Genomic DNA, 8,013 nt, shown 5'->3' on the forward strand with positions numbered 1-8,013 from the left:
CGGTGCGAGTGGGACAGGCTGCTGCCGGTGCTCCTGCCCTGCCACAGGGAAGGCTGCGGGGAAATCCGGCCGCAGCTGGCTCGCAGGCAGCCCGGCCAGGCCTTGCAGGCGCCACTTGAGTGCCAGCCTTGAGAGAAGCCATCAGCTGTGGCTCTAATTAATTTCCACCTCCGCTTACCCCGGGACGGGCATGTGAGAGGCAGAGCCCCACACTGTGGCTCCAGAGTCGGTCACGGGACCAGGCTCCGGCGGCAGCGTGGCTGCAGTGTACCCCACAGACCCTGGGCAGCACACGTGGCTACTCCGACTGACTGCCAGCTGGGAGCCCGAAGGGGGATTTTCAGCAACCATTGGCTGGGCAGCGCTCCTTGGCCCATTTATTATTTCTCTTGTTAGTGGGAAGAGGTGGTAGGGATTCGCTTCTTCTGAGACTCTTCCTATGAACTGTCCTCTCTGTTAGCAGCTGAGAGCCAGCAAAACGCAGAGCCCCTCATTAGTAAACATTATCAGTTCCTGGAAAAGCTTCAGGGTGCAAATTTTCAGACATCAGGACTGCATTTCCCAACATGTAAAATGGGAAGAAATGATCGCACATTCTTAAGCCACCCAAAGAGGCACAGCCAACTTCCTGAACGTCACAACAGGTTCGCGTGCTTACATACAATACCCGAAGGTGACGTGGAACACGTGAAGCAGCAGCCTTTCAGACACCTGTCGTCCACACTGAGCAATGTTCGTACCGCCCGGAACATGGTCAGATTCACGCTTCCACCCTGCGAGGAGCAGGCAGTGGCTGGTGAGGTCCAGGTTGGGAGTGTGCGAAGTGTCTACACACATGTGCGTGTGTGTGTGTGAGCTCAGCTCCGTATGTATCTGTGCGGCTCTCCATGCATGTGTGTGTGCGCGTGAATAGTGGTGTGCATGCATGTCTGAGACACGCCAGCTCTGTCTGACTAGGAAATGCCTGGCAGGGGACTGGCGCGTGCTCTTAGGCGTGTCTGGGTCACTGGGCGGCCTTGGGGACTGAACTTTTCCCTTGCTCCTTCCTCTCCGGGGCTGGGCCCCTGCTCCCTGGCACCGTGCGCTAAGTGGCTGGGATTTTCGGGCCCTGGTGTTTCTGCTTTGTCACCAGCTGAGCACCTACGGCATGAGCTAAATTAAACCTTTGCTCCTCTAGCTACGCTGTGTGCGCCAGGTAGTCCTACAGCTGCATGAGAGCAAATACAGTATCCCGTGTGTACGTGTGTGTTCAGTACAGTGTTAGCATGTACTTGTGTGTTCATGTGCATATGTACACACGTATGTGTACATACATGTGGTTGTGTGTCCACAGCGGGGCTGTAAGTCCCACCCAAGCAGGAAGCGGTGCCCCTCAGTTACTGCCTGCGGGTCTCTCATCCAGGTTCCCACCCTGCTCCCCTGCCTCGGCCCCCCGTTTACACCCGGGGACTTCAGGAGGACAGCAACAGCCGATCAGAGGCAGGAGCAAGGGCGCTAAACGGCCACGAAGTCCCCTCTCACCTCACAGCCTCATCTGAACCTAAGTCTTCCAGGAAATGCCAGTTTAACACTTTTCTCTGCTTTTAAGGGCGCCCAGGGAGAAGCTGCACACGGGCTGTGGGCCCGCAGCTCAGGCTCCGTCTGCCCCAAGCTCCCGAGGGGCCGAGCCACCAGCCGTGAGAGGGCTCTGGCAGAGATGTCAGGAGGCACCAGGGACAGTGGGAAGTCCCGAGCTTGAGGACGACTCTAGCTGCTCTGAGCGTCCTGACCACCAGAGCAGCTCTGCAGGCTCGGACTGGCACTCACGGACAGTGACGTGGCTCAGCAGGCAGCCCGCCTTCTCTCCACAGAGAGAAGCAGAGTCCCCACCCCTGAGTCCAGTGCAAGGTGCCCTGGTCCCTGCCGCCGGGGTCCTTCCCTCCCGCCAGCCGCACGGGCCTCCTGTCTAGCTCCTAACAGAGACGCATCCTTCCTCCCAGGTGTGCCCGGCCCCAGCCCTCCTGACACCTCTGTCCCGTTCTCTTGGCTCTTTGTACCTGTCCTGCTCTCATCTTGCACAAGTCCCTGCCTGCTGTTTTCTTTCCTGGGGAAACAGTTGCAGCACACCTGGACCTTGCATGTGCTGTGCATGCTGATCGGAGTGGACTCTCTGAGAATCTGCCGAATGAATAAACGACCGGCCACACCTCCCGATGGACCTGGGCAGGCATTGTCAAGAGCTGCCTTTCAGTGACAGCTGGTTCCATCCCAGGTGCACACCAGCAGATTTCTCTGTAGTCAGGAACCTCAGAGACAGACTTCCCAAGGGCCACCTATAGACCTGGGTGCCCACATCCGCTGGAAGCCAGTGTCTTGTGTGTGGGTCAGAAGACCAGCTCAGCAGGAAGAATCCTGCTTAGGCTGAAGCACCTGAGGGCGCTTTTTACCGCCCGGCGCCAGCTCTGTTCCTGACTCACTTCTGCCATCTGCTGGTCACTGGCTAAAATGCATGGGCAAAGCAGCTGACTTTCCCGGTCCACTGCCCTGGGCTCCTTCTCTGCCCTCCATCAGCTCAGGGTGTCTAGTGGGTCCCGTGGCCCATCCACTCTGGCCCCAGGTGCAGAGGGGAAGAAAGGTGTTGGGAATCACACAGTTGCAGCGCTGTGGGGCTGAGATTTGAACCCAGTCTCACGGTGGTGAGGCCGCACCTTACCCACAACCATGCAAGACCCCACACAGGCCGCAGAGGAGAGGAGGGCTGGAGAAGCCACTTTGTCCTGAGTGTCTGTCTTCCCATCTGGGAAGTGGGGGCATTGGACTGCAGGATCTACTGAGCTTTCTAAGCAGATCGGGAAGCAGGACGGACTCGCGTAGAGCACAGGCCTTGTGACAGACAGAGCTCTAGGCCTCCACTTCTCATACGTGTCGATGAAGACAGAATGTTTCTAAGACAAGTTCTATTTAATGAAGGTTCTGTCACTCTGGCCAATTAAAGGCTCTGAGAAGTCCTGCAGGAAGGACACCTACTTCCTGTAGCTCTGCCTTTCCCACCCACACTGCCCTAAGTGCCACATGGAGCCCTGCAGCACCGTGATTCCAGGGACCAGTTCCCCTCATCAGCTCCAGCTTCCCTCTGATGAGACCATCAGACTGAGCTGATGCAGGCACAAACCCAGGCGTCCAGCTCCCCTCTCTGGCTCTCCGCTCCTGCTGCCATCCACCTGCCCAAAATGCAGTCTGACGACCCAGGAAGGAAAGAGCGAGAGCGTCCTCCCAGGCTCCGAGCTGCAGTGTTTCACATGTGGGCTGCACAGTGCCCATTTGTCAGCGTTACAGACCACAGGCAATTAAGAGTCTAAGGCCGAGAAGCCTGTTTTTAATAACTCTGTCATTATTCTCAATTTTCAGCACCACCACACATGAAAACCTCATTTCCAGTTGCTTTAAAGGTGTTAAATGGCTTCTGTGTTGCAAATTTGCCAGCAGCCCACCGCCACGGAGCCAGCCCGGCCCCAGGAAGCACTTGGTTTGGTCAGAGCCGCTGCGGGAGGGGTCGCTGTGGTGGCCTCACCTTGTGCTGCCGCCGGCTGCCACATCACAGGCGCAGGACACGCAGAACACAGGGCTGGCCACAGCCAGGGAGGAGGCAGCCCGGAAGCCTAGTGTCCTGCTGGGTCCAAACTGCAGAAATGGGGCAAGCGGCGGGCAGCTTCTGTGCAGCCAGAGGAGGCCAGAAGCGGGAAGGGAGTCGGCCCAGGGTGGACACAGCCCCGCTGAGGGAGGCAGGTCTGGGGACAGGAGGAGCTTTTCATGTTCAGGGCAGGCTGTTCCTGGAGATGGGAAGCCAAAGCTTTCACAAGAGGAAGCAAGGTCCAGGAGATCTGACCCTGAAGGGCTGTCATGGCAATAGCAGCATCGACCACAGGCAACGTCTGTGGAGTTCTCACTGCCGGAAGCGCTTTCCCTGCCGGAAGCACTTTCCGTACAGTAATGTGGAATTCCCAGGAGATCCTGTGGGTTACGCCCTATCACCCTCAGTTTACAAGCAGGAGTACTAGGGCGGAGAGACCCAGTAACTTGCCCAGTGGCCTACAGTGAGGAAACAGCACTGAGGCTGCAGGCAGGAGCAAGACCAATGGGGTGCCCCGCTTGGGTGGCCTGTGGTCTGCTGGGAACACAGAAGTAGAGTCCTGGCTCCCCTCGTGACCAGGGCTATGAAGCAGAAGGCTGCTGTGCAGAGCTGAGGCGGGGACTCTGTCGCATTGGCCCAGCAGCCTCACCGCAAAGGCCACGCTCACATACGGTACTCGCGGTTCTCACACACTGTTCCACGTGACGCTGGCTTGGGGGTCGGCTGCCAGGAGGCGGGAAGCCCCAGTCCCAGGCAGAGATCCCCTAAACTGCATGTACGCCTCAATCAGAGCGCAGGGCTGGGTGTGTGTGCGTGTGTCTCTGTGCACCTGTGTGTGTGTGTGTGTGTTAGGCCTAAAGCATTATTCGGGCTGCCTAAGCGCCCTTCTCTCAGGACAACTGTGTCATGATGTGGCACAGTTAGTGCGGGGTCAGCTCGTGACCTCCTGACAACGGAGTCAGCAACGGAGAAGACGAAGCATCTTGAAAGCAAAGCAGACACCCAGGTGACACTGCCCTGCCCACTCTCAAGCCCAGAAGAAATCAGGAAGCAAGGGAAGAGATGCTCGAACACTGCAGGCCTGGCGGACGTGGGAATGACAGGTCCCAGGGGGAGCAGGAGGCAGGGGGACCCGGAAGACGGCAGAGCAACACTGCCTGCCTAGAGCCAGTCTGGGTTTTTAATTTATCGCTTGATCTGAGCTACATAGGTAACATATCTTCAGAGCATAAAATCTTAGAAATTATAAAAGAACATATAGAAAAATATAAACAAGGGATCCAAGCATTGAGCAATAACCCCTATAAATGTTTTACTATATTCTGTCTAGGCATTTACCTGCACACACATATTTTGTATTTTCATAAAACTGGGAACATGTAAAAATATATTCTCATATCCCTGCAAGGTTTTATTGTTAGTACTTAATGTTTAAAAAAGAAAGATTTTAGCACTTTTCGTGGTGATGTATCATTCCAGATCCTGGGTGAACCTGAACGTTGATTCCAGTTGTTTCCCATGAGTCATGGAGATACTTGGGGCGGATTCTCATCCCGCTGACGGGAGACTAGCTCGGACAGAGCAGGGACAGCTGTGTCCAAACCAATGCCCTCGCCCCCACCTGGGATATGGCCACAAAGGCGGACTCACTGCCCCTGCCCCGGCTCCGAGGACCCTCTCCGCACAGCCTGTGGCTCTTTGCTAGGCCAGCATCTCCAGAGCTCCCCTGAATGGGAGTCTGGCCCACTGCAGCACCACGCAGCCCTGATCCTCACCGCCTCCCAGGGCCAGAAGAGGCTCCTCAGGAAGGGGATGCTCACTTCTCACAGACGTCCTCACCAAGCGCTTCAGTGAATGAATGAATGAATGAATGAAGGCACAATCAAGCCAGCAAGGAAGAAGCAAATGGGCTGCACTCACAACCCTAGACCAAACACCAGGCCTTCTCCAGGGGTTTCCACCTCTGGCCAGTTTACCTGTCATCCATCCTGTTCTTCAGAAGCAGCCTGTGAGGAAAACCAAGTGCTTGCCTGCACTGGCTCTATGTTTGTTTGCATTTAGGATTGCAGAGCTTACTCAATTAAGAGACAGAGTAGAAAGGAGGCAATGCCTCTGCTTGACAGACAGAAGAGAGGAGAGGGGAGAGAGGAGAGGGGAGGTATCTCGGGCAGCCTTGTCTTGCTTTCCATTCTGAAGAAAGAACCAGTTCTGTGCTGGCCACTGCTCTCCGTGAGCCTGGCCTTCATGCATAGGTGATGCAAGCTGACCCTTTGTGATCCCCAAGTTCCAAGGCTACATCCCTACTTCTCCCGGAAGAGCACGCCAGTCTGCATGGACCAGATACAGGCCAGCCTCATAATGGAGTGTGATCTGACCCAACCGTCCTCAAAGCAGCCCCAGGAGAGGGCCTACTCCTGTCCGCCTCACACAGTGGAAAGCCCAGGCACAAGGCGTGAGATGACTTGCTCAAGGCTGACAGCCAAAAGTGGCAGAGCCTGGGTTTGAGCCCTGGCAGTCTAATTTCAAAAGCAAGACCCTTGGTCTGCACCTCAAAAGCCAGGCACTATGCTGCTTTCTAAAGAAATTCCCTCCTACTTCTGCCCTATCTGAGCAACCTGTTATTTTCAGGGGATGTTAGTACCCAGGATTTTATTTAATGAGCTACGTTATTAGGAAAGACACACCAAGATAATCAATTCCTACCCACTGGAAATACAGCTGTGATTGTAGAGTCTGTTTTGATTTGGGATGTTCCAGCTCTGGAAGACGGCATTTGAGGAAGCTGAGGTTGAGTGGGGTGGCTGATGGTTTGGAGGCGATGGTGGCCCTTAGGGTCATGAAAGCATGGAGCTGTTACACCTGGAAGAGATTCCAAGACCACCTAGTGCAGAGCTTGAGGAGCTGGACCAAACCCTCTGAGACCCCTCCCACTATGCAATGAGCTCCCCAACCCAGAACCAGAATATTTGCCCAGGTGCCTGTGGGAGAAAGAAGCCTGGGACCCAGCCTTCCAGTCCCTCCTGAGGCCGGGCTTCTCGCTGCCTGTGGGGTGGTGAAGGCCAACCTGAAATGGCACCAGCACACAGGTTTGTGCTAGTTCTGTCTGATGATAGCACCCTGATTTCTTTGGGAGGGAATAACCAATCAAGTCCTAGTCCTTCCATTCGAGCCATACCCCCTTGCTCTGAGGGCTGCTGCCATGGGGACTAAGCAAGCCCATACATCCCTCTGTCTTAAAGTCCCCACACCTGAGAAGATACCAGAGCGCCAGGAAGGTTGGTGCCTCTTCACTTCAGCCACAGAGCCCTAAAGCCACCCACACACTGGGTGCTGCTGGCCTCTGGTTCTTGGTCGGTCCTTTTCCCAGCAGCTGCTCAGGATCTGTGCACTCTGCCGAGCCCCTTGGCAGCCAATACAGAGCAGACTCTGGCTGCTGCTTGCCATTGACCAGAAGATGCCTTGCAATTGACTGTTGCAAGGAAGTAGGACTGACAGAAAGAATGGTGAGACACATGCACAGGAGCTCCCTGCCTCTGTTTCCCGCAGGTGACTTTGGGTGTCTCCCATAGTATCCACAAGGCTGGAATGCAGATATGGCACAAGGATGGATACGAAGAGCTGAGCTAGGAGTGCAGCACCTGGAGTCTGGCACAGAAGAGATGTTCAACCTGGCAGCTCTGTGCTGGTTGAAGGCTCTGCTACTGCACATCCTCACCGGCCAGTGGACACAGTGGAGCCCAAGCAGAGGGGTGTGACGTGGAAGAGGGGAGATACACAGAGCGGCAGCCCTGGAGCACTGGCAAGAACTCGGGCGTCCTAGCAGCTGAGCGTGCTCTCTTTCCTCTGACCAGCAATGGGCTGGGCTGGCATGTGGGTCTCCATGGCCTCTCCAGCACCTGCCATGGCCACATGGTATCAAGGAACAGGCAAGCCTCAGCTCAGAGTCCCCACAGCCTGTACCCCAACCCTGGTCAGTTATGTACCTTGCACTATCTGTGGATTCTGTCCACCCCTAGCAAGGCTCACAGGCTCTCCTCAGAGAGTTGGAAGGTTTACTTTTTAAACATTTATTTTCAGGGAAAAAAAAAACAAGAATTTATTTAAAGGGGTAAAAGTGAAGCATGTAACAGTATTGGCATGACACGAACATGACCAAGATCTTGCAGGTGAAAGAACGTGAAGGATGGGAGCTGGGTTGGCCAAAGATAATGGATGTAACGCCTTGGGAGCTCAGCAAGTGTGCAGTAAATCAGACCTGTCGCCATTGTTAGTATTATTAGCCCCACTTCACAGGCCCAGTGTGAGCAAAGGGGCTGGCTCCAAAAACTCCCAGCTGCTGCTCTGTAGAAAAGGAAGCTGCTCTGAGGCACTGGGGTAATTACACAGGGGATCCTTATACCAGC

Source organism: Fukomys damarensis, unplaced genomic scaffold (genome assembly GCF_012274545.1).
Source record: "Fukomys damarensis isolate Sample0158 unplaced genomic scaffold, DMR_v1.0_HiC HiC_scaffold_22, whole genome shotgun sequence".
In the NCBI taxonomy this organism is placed as follows: Eukaryota; Metazoa; Chordata; class Mammalia; order Rodentia; family Bathyergidae; genus Fukomys; species Fukomys damarensis.